This window comes from Panicum virgatum, chromosome 9K (genome assembly GCF_016808335.1).
Source record: "Panicum virgatum strain AP13 chromosome 9K, P.virgatum_v5, whole genome shotgun sequence".
NCBI lineage: Eukaryota > Viridiplantae > Streptophyta > Magnoliopsida > Poales > Poaceae > Panicum > Panicum virgatum.
Genome location: NC_053144.1, coordinates 27,154,444 through 27,171,172, shown reverse-complemented (window position 1 = coordinate 27,171,172; position 16,729 = coordinate 27,154,444).

The following is a 16,729-nucleotide window of genomic DNA, read 5'->3' as shown; positions in this document are numbered from 1 at the left end:
ATTTTGATATAATTCTGGTGGCTTCTTCAAGGAGTCCCACGCAGTAACTCGGGACTGATCGATTTCGATCACAAGTAGGATCCAGTGGAAATTATTGATACATACATATGGATACAAGAAATGTTAGATATATACACTTATTGGATAGTTGAAGTGACTCAAAAATTCAAAGGACTCACTCGAAGTTGTACAAAAACAGAATGAATGTGTGATCATGCCGCCCTTCCAAGGACATGTGTAGCGAAAATGGCCTCTCATGCCATATTTCAATATAATGTTTTGGTGATTGATATAGACAACACAACACTTGGACTAATATGATTGTTAAGATGACCATTCTCAGGCTTTTAGGTTCAAGTGATGACAAAGAGAAGATAGGCGTAGCTAGGCCCAAAGGGCCGCACCTACAGTGGTTCCGCTAACCGATTAGCGGACGGGGGTCAAGGGGGAGCCGCCCCTCGCGGGTCTCAGGGCAGCACCCTGAAACCTCTTCGGTCCAAAGGACAAAGAATTGAAGAGACCATGAAGAAATCAAGTCAAAACAAACAAGATAGAGACATTTTGCTATCACCGGTTAAACCGATGATGAGCAAATTGTACTCACCGGTGCAATGAACCCAGAAGCTGAGGCTAGGGTTTTGCGTCGGTTGAACCGACGATGAAGATATTGAATACGTCGGTGCAACGGCAGAAGAAGACCAAGGGAAATGCATACATCGGTTGAACCGATGATACACCGGTCAATTACGTCGGTGTAGTTGTCTAGAGATTTGGTTTTCGGGAACTCTGGGACAGTTACATGCACCGGTTAAACCGGCGATGAAGATGCATTCACCGGTTGATTACGTTGGTTGATTAAGGTAGCTGTTGAAGTATAACGGCTAGTTGGAAAAAGGTGCTCACCGGTTAAACCGGTGATGACACAAAGTGGATCATCGGTTTAACCGGTGATAGCGCTTTTTGTCAGCCACTTTTCCAACGGCTCTTTTGGGGTGTGTGGGCTATATATACCCCCCAAGGCCGGTTGCTGCATATGGTTGGATGCCAGAAAAGTTGAAGGAAGTGTTGCCCAAGCAAACTAACATTTCCAACCATCCTAGCAAAGCTTAGTGTCATATCTAGCTTGTGAGAAGCTTTGAGAGAGTGCTTTGTGCACTTGTATAGAGATTAGTTCTTGCGAGAGCTGCCTTGAGCAAAGTCTTGCTGCGGCAAGCAACCGTGTACTCATCGTGTGACCCTCCAACTTGGTGTGGAGTGGCAATGACACTTTGTGCGGGGAAGGAGACCCCTCTTGGTGAGAAGCTCCGATAGTGCAGACGGTGCCGTTGGTGACGCTTCGAGAGAGACGGTGGCGGCGACCTTGTCTTGGTGACTTGGCGCCACTTAGCCTTTGCTTGCCAGAAGCCTTGGTGGCGATCGCAAGACGGTGATCAAGCGAAGAGACTCGGCATCACACTTGTTCTTGTTGGACAAGTGGCCGTGGACGTAGGGAGGGACTTGGTGTCCTAACCGAACCACGTTAAATCGTGTGTCTTGGTGTCTTCACGGGAGTTTGCATATTCTCTCCCTTGCCTCTTTACTTACCGTATTACGTTTCCGCATTTACTCTATCTTACGTGCCTTTACTTTCCTAGTTAGTTTGATTAGGATTGGTTATAGGTTGCAAGTCTTTTAGGGGTAAGTAGAGAGTAGCATAGATAAACCTTAGTCATAACTAGCATGTGTAAGACGTGTTAGGTTTATCTCATGCAAATAGATTGAGCCCTAGGATAGAAAGCGATTAGCGACCCTATTCACCCCCTCCCCCTCTAGGGTCGGACACCCCGGTGATCCTTACAACATGACTATATTATTCTCGGTCCGATTAGGATATTGGCGTACACTCTCCTCATGTATGACATTCGGATCGATGAAGCCAACATTGTAATTCCCGCTCTTCCGGCATTCTTGCATTTTCATCCTGCACGATTACAAATAAAAGGAGGGAATGAGAAATCTAAACGACTTAGTAGAGCTAGAGTATACAATTGACAAGAAACACTTACATAGACCATACACTGACGAGGGACTTGTCTAGGGCGTCTTGATGGGATAGAAACAAAAAAATGGTCAAAATCGATCCAAATGTCATCCAACCCCCGATAGAAATGGGTATTTTTAATTCGAGCGGCTATCATTATATACCCTTCTGCAGATGCTTTCAAGTACCACTTATGGAACTCACGCATTCTTGTTGGTAGGGTGTCAATCGACTCTGGCCACATAAGAGGTTCCCCCATTACAAATGGCTTTCTTCCTGCCCCTTGGTGAATCGGGATTTTTTCATGACCTAGGAGCTGAGCTTTTGTGAGGTTTGTTTCCTTGACAAACTCAGCAGTAGCTTTATCCTCTTTTGAAAGCACTACTAGAGGGGGTACCTTTTTTGGATTGTTCTCCAAGCTGGGGAACTCTCTGGTTCTCTCGCCGGTTACTCTACTTCTCCCATGACTTTGTGATCGAGCGGTCGTAGTCCGATATCAGTGGAGGCTTTGATTGGCACATCATGGATAGAAAGAATTTCTTCGCTGCTGTACTGGTTCCTTTGGCGGAGGCTTCTTTGGCTTCAACTGCTTGCGCACGTCTTCTTGCACCCAAGCAGTCAATTCCTCATCAGTCATTTTGTAACCTGACTTCTCAGGCGCGGGCTTCTCTTTCTTCTTTCGTGCTTGGGTCTTCTCTGTCCTTGGAGGTGGTGGTGGCGGCACCCAAGCAGATTGTTTCTTCTTTGCGGGGGGAGGAGATGGCGGAGGCGGACTAACATTGGGGTCCCGGGCAGCGGCCGGTGATGGCGATGGACTAACGCTGGGGTCCTGGGCAGCGGCCAGTGACGGTGGATCCACGCTGGGGTACCCTGGAGCAGCTGGCGGTGACCTCAGAGACGGGCTAGGACCCCTTCCTGCAACTCTTATGTACTATTTGTCCAATAGATCTAAGTGTGGAGGGCCTACCCTAGTTCCTCTTCTCCATCGCCTCCAGGGATCTCGAGGTCGAGGTCTTCCCATCCTTTCTCGATACGGTCAATCATGACTCTAGCATATCCTTCTGGAATCGTCATGCCATGGATTGTCCTGCCTTGAACAGGGACTTCAGCAACCCCAGGGAGTCCTCACAGCGATGTCATCCATGGGGTAATGTTCTACATCTGTTTCCTCTCGATCTGCGGCTGGGTTTTCTGTTGAAGTGACGCTGCTACGACGCTACGAGCCGACGGGGCTAGTCTCCAACTGAGCCGTTGATCTGGCTTCTGGTGGCTGCTGCTGGCTAGTTGCAAGTGCACATTCGATTGAAGCAACCCGTTCTTCTAGGGCACGCATCTTCTCTGCTACTTCAGCCTTTCTTCTCTTTCGGCTTTGATACGTCTCTATGTTGCCACTGAAGCCATGCTTCCATGGAACTACGCCCATGCCTCGCACACGTCCTGTGTGTTCCGGTGTGCCAAGAGCATACATCAGCTCATCTTTCTCTCTGTCCGACTTGAAACTGCCTTCGGACACGGCCTTTAGTGCCACATTGAGCCTGTTGGCCGCTTCCCTTATGGCATCGCTAGTGACGAACAACCCATCTTCCATATTCAATGAGCCTCCATGAGCGTAGAAGTAATGTTTTGCTCGCAACGGCCAGTTGAAAGTCGCAGGTACGATTCCTCTGGCAATGAGATCATCTTCCATCTTCTTCCATTTCGGAATCACCGACGCATATCCTCCTTGCCCAAGATGATGGAAGTGCTTCTTTTTGCTCGCGTTCTCTTTGGCTTGGGCTGTCTTCTTCTCGCTATTCTCGGACGACTTGTACTGCATGAATGCCTCCCAATAAGGACGTTGATTCTTGAAGTCTTTCTCGAAGTCCGGCGTGAGTCCCTTTTTAACATAATCTTTGTTCAAATTTTTCTTGAACGTCTGAAAAGCAATAGCCATCTTCTTCATGACCCAATCCTTAAACAGTTATCCTTTGTCCTCCGGAAAGCTGAAGTGCCGTTTCACATCTGCCCATAACATTTCTTTCTCGGTCTCGGGGACGATGTCAGCATCGATATCTGTGGATTTACATTTCTTCCATAGCTTGAAGCTAATGGGAATGTGGTCCCTGACATAATATCCACATTGATTCACCACCATCATCTTCACACCCTTCGGAGACTTTGGTTCACCGTCAGGATGCAATGAAGTGATAATAGTGTGCCCCTCCATGATTTTCTTCGACCCTCGTTTCCGTTTTGGTTTCCTAGTCGATCCGGATGCCTAAAAAATATGTATTTAGTACGCATTGTACTTACATACAAAATTAATGCGTATGTTTATATATATAAGCACAAATTGTATATACCTCTGCGCTATCATCTTGCACAGTCGTTTGTTCTAGCTGGTTATCATCGCCATCGCCAGTATCGTTAAGATATTGGCTGCCATCGTCCTTGGCAGCATCCTCTTCGTAGTGGTGCGTGCCTGTACCAATTATGTCCGCAAGAAAGGCCTCGTCGTCATCACAGCGAAAGGATTCCATTTCATTTCCTATGTGAATCAACATATGTTTGATATGCAATTTTGTACTAATTGACAATGTATAAAAAAATTACAAGTGCACCTTGGATAAAGCCGTACAACGCATACATGGACAAAATTTCTAAAATTTACATCATATACATCTTATATACAATGTGACCAGGAATTTTATAAAATGTGCCATGAATTTTCTAAGATTTTCTACTCATTGCACCTGTTTATAGTATAGCAAACTAAAATTTACAAAGAAAATTAGAAATTCAATAGATAAAGCTGTACAAGACAAAATTTATATCATATACATTTCATAACACACACAATTCAACAATACCAAATAAAACAATAAATGTGAAGCCCATAAAGACATGAAGTTTTCTACAATATATAAGATTTTTGTACAATATCCACAATTACTACAATATATAAAGACATACTTTTGCACAATATACCTAAGCAATAATTTTCTATTGTTGAAGGTGTACAACACATACATGGGGACATCTAAATTTATATATGCAGAAATTTTCTACAAAATTAACAAAATTTCTACAATTTTCACTATTGCGTATCAATTCCTAACATTTTCCAACTATTTTTATTATTTCTACGTATATATATACCAATTCTTTCCAAATTTCTACAAATTTTCTACAAATTTTAAAAAATTTACTACAATTTGAACAAATATCTGTAATTTTCTACAAATTTTCTAAAATTTCTACAATTTTCACTATTGTGTATCAATAACTAACATTTTCCTACTATTTTCATTATTTCTACATATATATCTACCAATTTGTTTTTAGAAATTTCTACAAATTTACTATAATTTGAAAAATATCTATAATTTTCTATAAATTTCTATAATTTTTCTTTATTTTTTTTACAAATTATACTAATCCTTTCAACTAATTACAAAAAATGGCTGACGTCAGCACATAGTCGTGCTGACATTAGCCCGAGGGCTCACGTCGGGGAGGGCAAAGTGGCGGCGGTTCGGTGCGGCGGCGATGGGGAGCAGACAGGACGGCGGGAGGCGCGGTCGGAGGAGGCTGCAAGGCAGGCGCCGAGGGCGACGACACGGAAGAGGCTGTACGGCAGCGCAGCTTGGAGGAGGGATGGGCGTGCGCGACGCCGTCGACGGAGGCGGCGTGGACGTACGGATAGGGTTGGCAACGGGCACAAACCGAGCGGGTTTTACCAACCCAAACCTGTGCCCGCGAACATAAAACCCGCCCGCTAAGAAACCCATGACCCGTCACGGGCACATATTTTTGCCCAAACCCGTGCCCGCTGGGGTCACGGGTGACCTGCGGGTCGCCCGTGCCCGACAATAGCAGGTTCACCACTACCTATGGCAGAGGCATCCAGTACACACATTGACAAAATCACAAGCCATATGCCCATATATTATCAGTAGCAAGCAAAAAATTGCAGCATGCAATCAGTATTACAAATCTACAAGTTCATTACAAGTTACAATCGACAAATCACAGTTCGTCAATAGTCCCTTGCGCCTAGGGCTCTTGATTTGTTACTTGCCGCTTGAAGGTTTCTCCAAAAAGCTTAAATTGCAAGCTCCTGCGTATGCAAAATATATTAGCTACCTATGTACCAGATTGAGAGAGAGAGAGAGAGGTGGGGGCTTAAGCGCAGGCTAGAGCTACCTGCACGCCACCGTAGCGAGACAGCATGCCCAGGGCTGGCTGCCGAGCGGCACCAAGCCCAAGCGGCGACGAGGGGCGGCGGAGGGCTGGATGCCGAGCGGGGTGTTGGCGCTCCTTAAGTACCCGTTTTATCCCTTGTTTATCCTTGATAATGGCATGAACTCAATATCAAAATCACTAACCGTCCTAACCCCGGCCTAATTATTGGTCATTTTCGCATTTGCACATATATTTTGGAGGAACTTCATTTTTGCAGGTTTTTGGCCTATTTTGGAGCATGAAATGATGAGGCCCGTGATCGAGCGCTAACACGGAGAAAGACGAAGACCAAAGCCCAAAGGAAGGACCAAAGCCCATGTTGATTCGAAGCCCATTCATGCACATCCACCTTCCAAGAGAGCCCAAGGACCAAAGCACGAAGCCGTAAAACTCTGAGGACTTAAACAGAAGATGCTGGAGCTTGGACGACAAGCACCCCTATCTAAATCGCGGAGATAATGACGTCTAAAGCCCACATGTAAAGGTGAAGAAAGTCAAAATGTCGAGAAAAACCACATGGAGGAAGATGGGCTTGAGATTTGGAGGTTTACCCATGAGATCAACTCAGCCCGAGAGATATTCGCGCAAACAACATGATCTTTCGGTGCGGATTCAAAGATTTAAACGGCCTCTAATTGAAAAATGTTGAATACCAAAGTTGTGGGCCTCGATGAGAGCTTCGATTTGGACATATGGAGATATGGCGTCGGCAAGGAAGGGCTGGGAAACAGGAAAATCTGGACGAGGCTGATTTTATGGAAACCAAGTTTGCTTCTCTCCCAAGGAAGATCTCGTGCAAGGCAAGGTGGAACACGCCCCAAGGCTCCCCAAGGGCATAAATACAACCCCCTAGGCGCCCAAGGGAGGGGATCCAATCCACCCAGAACTCGACAAAAACTTAGGGCTAAGACCGGAGGGAGACGACGACCGCTGCAAGTCTTCGAGGGTACCTAGGAGATGGCTTAGGCCACCCCTAGCCGCCATGGCCTCCCTGCGAGGTTGTGCCATGGTGGGGTTCGAGAGTCATCCCCAACATTCGTCGGGGTATGTACACACACGATGGTGATATCAATCTACTCTTTATTCTAGTTGTCTCGACTTTGGTCTACTTCAATGCATGTTTTCTTTCTCATATGTAATGCATCCATATGTTCATAGTAAGATTTGATCTATTAGTGGTAATTAGTCTACATCCTGCGGATACGTTGAGGTAGCATGTTTTAGCTAGTGGTTGATTACCCTGGTGTGGTGACAGCATGTCGGAGGGAAAAGTTCTAGCGATGACATGATGTGGAATAGGATCGATGGCGAGTACCATGGGAGTCTGGGGTAAAGCTTTGGGAAACCTTAGGTGTCGACACGCACCGGCGACCTTGGGAAAGTAGGCCACTTGCGAGCTGCCTTTCTGAGAGATGATTTCGTGTACCTTTAGTTGAGATGCAATCTATGCTTTGATCACCTTTTTCACTAGAACCGTACCTAGAGACGATAGGCCCTAGCTCCTTGGTTGTGTTATCTCATCTACGGTTGTGGGTGTGATGAACACTTATGCTTCATTCATATCTATCAAGTGTTCAATTTATATGCAATCTTCGCTTCATGTTTAGGATAGGTTTGATAGATTAGATGGTAAACCCTAGTCGGTTCGCTTCCGATCCACGGATGATAAACCTTGGGGGAGTACTCTAAGGGAAAAGCTACCACGATCCGTGCACTTGCGGTACGTAAATTGGCGCTTTAAGAAGCGTCAACACGGGGTCGCGAGGCCGAGTCCAAGCGAGCACCAGTAGTGCGGGCGTGCGGCACAGCCGCTCTAGCAGCCGCGCGGACTCGCGGCCGGGTGCTCCGAGCTTCACAGCTGATGCGCCAGCGGGCACTGCAAGGGGCTGGGGGCGTGCATCGGGGAACCCTATCTTTATTCCGGAAGATGGATATCTTATCCATCTTCCGGCCCATCAAGGCCTATCTGGCCATCTTCTTCCTCGGCTCGACCACCGCCACGCCTCCGCTATTCGCCCCCGCCACCGCCGCCGCCCTGCCCGTCTCCGGCGGCGGTCCGCCGGACACGACTCCGCCGTCTCGACCGTGCCCCCCGTCCACCTACCACCGCCGCATCCCCGCCCTCCCCTAACCTGGCCCAGCATCACGCCCCCGCCCGAGACCTGGCCCGGCCGCAGAAACCACCACCCCGGCCGGTGGCGGAGCGCCGTCTCGCCGCCCGCCCACCCACCGCAACCCGCCGCCTGTCGATCCCCCACCCCCCTCCCGGTCACTTCTATGGCTAGAGGCCATTGAAGCCCCCCAACCCTGGTAACCCCAGACCCTAACCACCGCCGCCTCTACCGCCTCCCCCGGCCGGCGGCGACCTCGCCGCCGGCCGCTCCCGCCCACCCCTCGCCAGCGGCCCCTCCACCCATTCTCCCTCCCCTAGCTCCTCTGGCCGGCTCACACGAGCGGCGGCGCGAGACAGCGGTGGCTGGTGCGAGCGAGAGAGAAGAGAGAGGAGGAAGAAGGAGATCGTGCGGCCCACGTAAGCCGCACGAATCTCAAACATCGGAAGGTGAGGGGGCTTCCCACCTTCCAGAAGATACATAGGATTGGCGGCGTGCGGCTGCTGGAGGTGGGGAAAAGGATTAGGTTTAGGTTTTGAGGTGGCTGTGATCTTTTATACTCTCTATATTTGGCCGGGCTACATGGGCTGTTTTGGGCCAAAATAAGGAATAATTTGATTTGTGAATCGGGTATAATAAACCCATGGGTTTACGGGTTCGGGTTTCATGCTCCCAAACCCATGCCCGTAAACCCGACGGGTCTAACTTTTTGCCCATTAGCAGACCCCACGGGTCAAGAAATTGTCCCAAACTCGTGCCCTAATAGAGTAAAAACCCATCGGGTTTCGGATTTCGGGTACCCATTGCCATCCCTACGTACGGAGGGGCGGCGGCCGGGACGGAGGGCGGCGGCTGCGATGGAGGACACCTCCAGAGGTGAATGCGCGGGGAGGAGGCCGGCGTCGGAGGGGACGACGACGGGCGGCGCGGGGCCGACGGGAGCAGGGCAGGGCGGCGCAGAGGATGCTGGCACGGAGGATGGCTGTGCAGAGGACCTCGGACGACACCGGACGGCGGTGGCAGTGTCGGCGACGGGCGGCGCGGCTTTGATCGATCTCGCGTCGGGGGGGGGATGGCGACTAACGCTATGTCCCCCGGAGGCAGTTTAGTACAGGGCCATGGCTACGCCCGGTACTAAACTGTCGACTGTGCAGTTTAGTACCGGCTGGTGCCACGGCCCGGTACTAAACTGCCCCTTTTAGTACCGCGTTGTGATACCAGTCGGTACTAAACGTCCCCAACAGGCGGGAAAATTTTGGGAGGCAGTTTAGTACCGGCTGCAACCATGGCCCGGTACTAAACGCCCAAAATGATTCTGCCTTTTTTAGTTTTGTAATTATTTTTTTAATTCATCTAAATATGTTTTATGTGCAATAAAATTCAATAAACGATTAAAAAATAGATATATGTACTATTTTCTCCATGCAAAATTACATTATTATTGTTAAACATACGTTAATCTTAATAAGTATTAGTCTTTGCACTAAATTCAAAGTATTGACACTAAATTTTAAATTTCAATTCGTCTAAATATGTTTTATGTGCAATAAATTCAATAAAAGTCTAGAAAATAGAAAAATGTACTATTTAAGCACTTAATTTATTATATTGAGTTCAAAATTTGTTATATTAGTGTGGCAAATGTGTTTTAGTGTCTAAAGTATTATACAAATGCATATATTTACTATTTAAACACTTAATTTATTGTATTGAGATCAAAATTTGTTATATTAGTGTGTCAAATATGTTTTAGTGTCTAAAGTATTATACAAATGCATAAAAAATGAAAAAATACTATTGTAATTATAAAATTTAATAGTTTTATACTTTACATCACAACATCAAATCGATTATAGGTGTACGCTCTGAACTCGTCATATCGAGTTCAAAATAAATTTCAAATATATTACATCAATCACTTGGTCACATAAACATCAAAGTACAATATATTAATTACACATCATTGTTTAATGGAATATTGATAACTTTTCGTTTTACGAATGTCCCTTGATCATGATCACGGCGCAAGTAAGGAGCATCCTCTTTGGATAATAGAATGCTGGGGTCAATATCGACCAAGAATGGAGGACGGTCATCAAACTGATCAAAGTCTTCTGACTTGTCCGAAATGTCTTCAACTCTAATGATTTTTCTTTTTCCTGGAAGAACTATGTGGCGTTTTGGCTCGTCGTCGGACTTGCCTTGATTTTTCTTCGGTTTGCTTGCCATGTCCTTCACATAGAACAACTGCGTCACATCCTTGGCGAGGACGAATGGTTCGTCTTTATATCCAATTTTTTTGAAGTCCACTAATGTCATCCCATACCAGTCTGTCATTACGCCGCCTCTAACTCGATTCACCCATTGGCACCGAAACAAAGGAATCTTTAAAGGCCCATACTCTAGCTCCCATATTTCCTATATGACAACAAAGTAGCTGTCCTTATTTCCATCATGGCCTATTGCATCAATACGCACACCACTATTTTGGTTCGTGTTCTTTTCATCTTGGGCTCTTGTGTAAAATATATATCCATTGATCTCATACCGTTGATATTGGATGATTGTGGCCGATGGTCCCCCTAGCAAGCCATTGCAGTTGTACATCAATCGTGCTGTCACCCATGAGTTTCCTTCTCAGCCAAACCGCAAAGCTATCTATGTGATGACGTGTAATCCAGGCCTCAGACTTCCCTATATTTTCAGAGCAGACAATATTCATGTGCTCATCCATATATGGGGCCACGAGGGATGAATTCTGTAGAACGTTGAAATTTGCTTTACGGATTTCACTTTCAGGGATGTGCATATTAGATTTCTTACCTAGTGTGCCCTTTTCTTTCAGTCGCCGATCATAGCGTGACATGAGGATCCCAATCAGACTAAGTTTGTCAATGAAATCAACACAAAACTCAATGACCTCCTCTGTTCCGTAGCCCTTGGTGATACATCCTTCTGGTCGAGAACGATTCCGAATGTACTTCTTTAAGACTGCCATGTATCTCTCAAAAGGGAACATATTTTGTAGGAATACAGGACCTAAAATATTTATCTCTTTCACAATATGAACCAGGAGATGGGTCTTAATATTAAAGAATGAAGGTGGAAAGACCATCTCAAAACTGACAAGACATTGGACCACATCATTCTGTAGCCTTGTGAGCTTATTTGGATTCTGCGAAATTTCATGAAGAAAGGCACATAGCTTCACAACTGCTAATCTTACATTTTCTGGTAGAATACCCCTCAGAGTGACCGGAAGCAATTGGGTCATCAGAATATGGCAATCATGAGACTTTAAGTTTGTGAACTTTTTCTCTTTCATATTAATTCTTCCCTGCATATTCGAGGAGTAACCGGATGGTACCTTCATACTGTTCAAGCAGTCAAACATGCTTTCCTTCTCCTCTTTGTTGAGAGTGTAGCTAGCAGGACTTAAGTAGTGTTGTCCATTTTCTCTCTTCTCAAGACGTAGGTCTTCTCGTTGTTTTGTTTCTTTCAAATCACATCTTGCTTCCAGTGTATCATTTGACTGCCCATACGTACCAAGAAATTCTAGCAGGTTCACGCAAAGATTCTTCGTCAAGTGCATCACATCGATTGCGTTGCGGACCTCCAGGACTTCCCAATATGGGAGCTCCCATATTATGGACTTCTTCTTCCACATTGGGGCATGGCCATTTTCATCATTCGGAACTTGTTGGCTTCCATGGCCCTTTCTAAATATGACATGGACATCCTTCACCATCGAGAAAACACGCTTCCCGTTTCGGAATATAGGCTTAGCACAAGTTTCTGGTTTCCCTTTGAAATGTTTTCCTTTTCTTCTCAAGGGGTGGTTGAGGGGAAGGAATCGACGATGACCCATGTACACGACCTTCTTACAATTTTTTAGATACAAGCTGTCGGTTTCTTCTAGACAATGAGTGCATGCCTGGTATCCCTTATTCGACTGTTCAGATAGATTGCTAAGTGCAGGCCAATCGTTGATGGTAACGAAAAGCAATGCTCGCAGGTCAAAATTCTTCTGTTTGTACTCGTCCCAAACACGTACACCTTCCTCCTTCCACAGTAGCAAAAGTTCATGAACCAATGGTCTTACGTACACATCAATATCATTGCCCGGTTGTTTTGGGCCTTGGATAAGCATCAACATCATCATGTACTTCCACTTCTTGCATAGCCAAGAAGGAAGGTTGAACATACAGAGGGTCACAGGCCATGTACTGTGACTGCTGCCCCACTCGCTAAATGGATTCATTCCGTCCGTACTTAAACCGAACCTTATGTTCCTTGGGTCCTTAACAAAATCTGGGAATTCTCTATCCACATTTCTCCACTGGGACCCATCCGCAGGGTGCCTCAGCATCAGATCTTGCTTACGCTCTTCTCTGTGCCACCGCATCAATTTAGCATTGGATTTATTTATCAAAAAGCGCTTCAAACGTGGTATTACTGGGAAATACCACATCACCTTAGCGGGAACTTTTTTCTTGACGGGCTCCCCGTCGACCTGACCAGGATCATTTTGCCTGATCTTGTACCGTTTTGCATCACAGACAGGACAAGCATCCAGTTTCTCATATTCTTCGCCTCGATAGAGAATACAATCATTAGGACATTCATGAATTTTCTGTACCTCCAATCTAAGAGGGCATACAATCATCTTTGCTTCGTATGTTGTAGAGGGCAGTTCATTCCCCTCTGGAAGCATGTTCTTTACGATTCCAAGTAGCTCCTCAAATCCCTTATCGGTGACACCATTAGCTGCCTTCCACTGCAGCATTTCAAGTGTGGTACCCAACTTTTTAAGCCCCTCCTTGCAATCTGGATACAATAATTTTTTGTGATCCTCCAATATCTTCTCAAACTTCTTTGACTCCTTCAAAGTTTCACTTTCTTTTTGTGAATCCACTAGAACCTGACCTAATTCATCGGGTGGTTGGTCTTCTGCTGCATTTTCTCCAGCCTCGTCCATTTCTTCAGCATCGTCCATGGGTTCATCTTCAAAGTCACCCGCTTCATATAGATGAGCCCAGTCTGCAATATTATCATCATCATCTTCTTCACCATCTTGTGTCACAACTCCAGGTTCACCGTGCTTGGTCCAAAGAGTATAGTTATCCATGAAACCCTTTCCATAAATGTGAGCGTGTATAGTGCTTCTCTTAGAGTATTCTTTTTTATTTTGGCAAGCGCGGCACGGACAACACATAAAACCTTTCGATGATTTGTGAGCCTCCGCCGCATCGAGAAAAGACTTTAGACCATTAATCCACGCCATGGTACACCGGTCACCGTACATCCATTGTCGGTCCATCGATCTACAATTTTGAATTAAGTAATAACATTATTTTACTTGTATTCATATCATTTAATTTGGCACATAATATAATAAAATACAAAAGCCATTTCTGCGATTTTAACATTGAAATACAAAATTAATAGAAGTCCAAATTAATAGATACATTACACTACATGCTTAAATTACACAACATGATAAATAGAAGTCCAAATTACACAACATAATAAATAGAAGTCCAAATTAATATATACATTACACTACATGCTAGCTACCTAATACAAACTATTCATCATGAGATCTTTGGACCAATGCCTCGTGAACTGCCTCGCGAAGTCTTGACACGGAACAGTCATATTCCGCCAGCCCCGACTCTTCACGTCTTGCATTATATCGAGCCATCAACTCACGATCATCATCAGTACCATGCAACTCGACATTAAATTCACGATAAAATTTACGGCTTTCTTTGCCAAGGGAGAATATATGAAAAGGCATACCGCTCCAATTGATTGCGTACCACCGCCCGAGCCGCAGCTCGACGCTCAAAGGCATCATGTTACAAAGGCATTTCTAATAAGTAATATTAATAACATGTCAATTATATGTCTCATTAAAAAACAAAACTAATTTCATTACACTAATCAAATAAATGTAAAAATCTGAACAAATTATTAGAATTAAAATGAAAATATAAATTGTAAACCATAATTATTTTGACACTATTCAGTTCAACGCGAACACGTCGTTCCACGCCATAAGGGATGCGCAATTAATGTTCGCGACTTTGTTTCAGGCTCACTTTCTCTAAAACCATCGAGAAGAAAAAATGTTTGTTTCGAAACATGTCTATGTCGTTAATCTTTACCCTACGGTGATGACACTGACATTCGGGGCTAGTATTGACATCCACTACACAGTACAATACAATAGGACCCGATGAAGGATTTCATTATTGGAACCAAGACCATACTCCTTCATCGCGTCCTCATATATACCGCACCGCATCGTGGATATCGATGCTAGCCCCAAATAGCAGAGTTTTCACCGAAGGATCAAGATTAACGACATATTCATGAATTCATGATTCGAAACATACATTTTTTAAACTTCTCGATGGTTTTCATATGAGCCCGAATAAATACATCATTAGAGTGCCAAAATAATGCAACTAAATGCATAACAAATACCAAACTAATTAACCATGCCACTTGAAAAAAATTTTCCTATAAATTATCCACATTGAAAATATTCAATAAATCTTCTCCAAATTCAAGTAATGAGTTCTATACATCTCAAATCCATCCATAAATCATAGAAAACGTGCTCATTCTATATATTTCTAAAAATCACAAATATCTCAAACTACAGAGCATGAAACAAATAATAAATACCATCAAACAAGAGAGGAAGAAGTTGCAACCTTTAGTGCACTTGGATCAGTGAAATCTCCACAAAACTTGAGAAAATGGGGCAGCACCTCCTCTCTAACTCGCAATGGGAAGAAAGCCCGAGCTCGGTCAAATGGTTGGCTTGGACTCAGGGAGGAAGAAGACGAGCTGATTTATAGTGAGCGGATTAGTACCGGCTGGTGGCTCCAGCCGGTACTAGAAGTCGCAATTTAGTACCGGCTGAAGCCACCAGCCGGTACTAAATTGCTCGGCTTCATTTAGTACCGGCTGGTGGCTCCAGCCGGTACTAAGTGGCCACCTAGCCATTGCGCCCGGCTGTCGGTGGCGCACTTTAGTGCCGGCTGGTGGCTCCAGCCGGTACTAAATGGCTCCAGGCGGTACTATAGTTTTGGCCCGGTACTAAAGATGCACGTTAGTACTGGGTCAAAGTGCGTCCGGTACAAACCTCCACGGACGAATGAGCAGTTTTCTGACAGTGTAATCTTCACTAAATATTATAAATAAATTTTTGTGGTTACGTCAATTTTTTTGGTTCAATTTCGCCGCCCAATTAATCACACACACACCCTCTTCCCGAAAGAGAAATCACCAGTATAGTATAACGTAGAGAAGGAGAACCGTACAAAATCATGCACGCACGTGGACCAGCACAGATAGAAGCCTTAGTAGAGAACCCAGCAGAAAATTAGTGATTGGTTGGGTATCCTGAGTAGGATCGAGTGTAAGCTATATTCGTTGGCACCTATACATATGCACGCGCGTTGCTATGTACCTGCGACGATCGTTCGTCGCAACAGGAGCCTCCGAAATAAAAACACGCATCCTCCCAAGTAAAACAGCACAAGGACGTTTTGGAGCAGTCTTGTTTAGCAGCCGCCGCCGCCAGGCCCTCCCACCTCTGCCCCTCCGGTAGCCTCGCCGCCGGTAGGTGGAGGAGCGAGGACTCATCTTTTTCTTACATCCATTTAGTTTTTTTAGAGTCTGATTCTTTAGCGATATCGACAAGGTGGTGGCGACGATAACGCTTTGGAATAAGGTCTCTCTGGTCTTTCCCTACCTCGACGACATCCGTTCTGCCGCCGACGATGGCCAAATGAGAGTTAGTTCTGCAAGATCTGAAGATTCTATCCAGATTTTTACAGTTGGTGTGCCAGTCAGGAGGTGCAGTTGGCTGTTCTTTGTTGTGGCGATTTCGACTCTTCTTTCGATATGTTCGACGACAAGATTCGGTTTCTTCAACCCTCTGTTTTGGTGGTGAAAGATTACAAGACTGTGTTGCTTCGAGTGTTCTCCCAGCCGATGTTCTTTCAGCAGTTGCTAGATCTCGTTGCAAGCAAGCGAGTGGTTTTTGCGGTCTTCAAAGCCTTGTGTGGTGATGACGTTTGCAGGTATCCCTTTCTTTTACTGAGCTACGGTGGACGATGAACAATCGGATGAAGAAGACGACTAGAGAACTCTTTGGTATAATTTTATTTTCTTTTTGTCGTCTTATATCAAGTTGTTCTTTTATTGTACTACTAATTATTTTTTTGATATGAATCAGATATGAGACACATTTATGGTGTCTTACTCAAAAGGAAAAAAACGTTCGTCGCAACAGCCCCGCGGCGAACGGCCGCCCTCTAACGACCCCCCGATCGTGGCTCCCTGTGCTGCAACG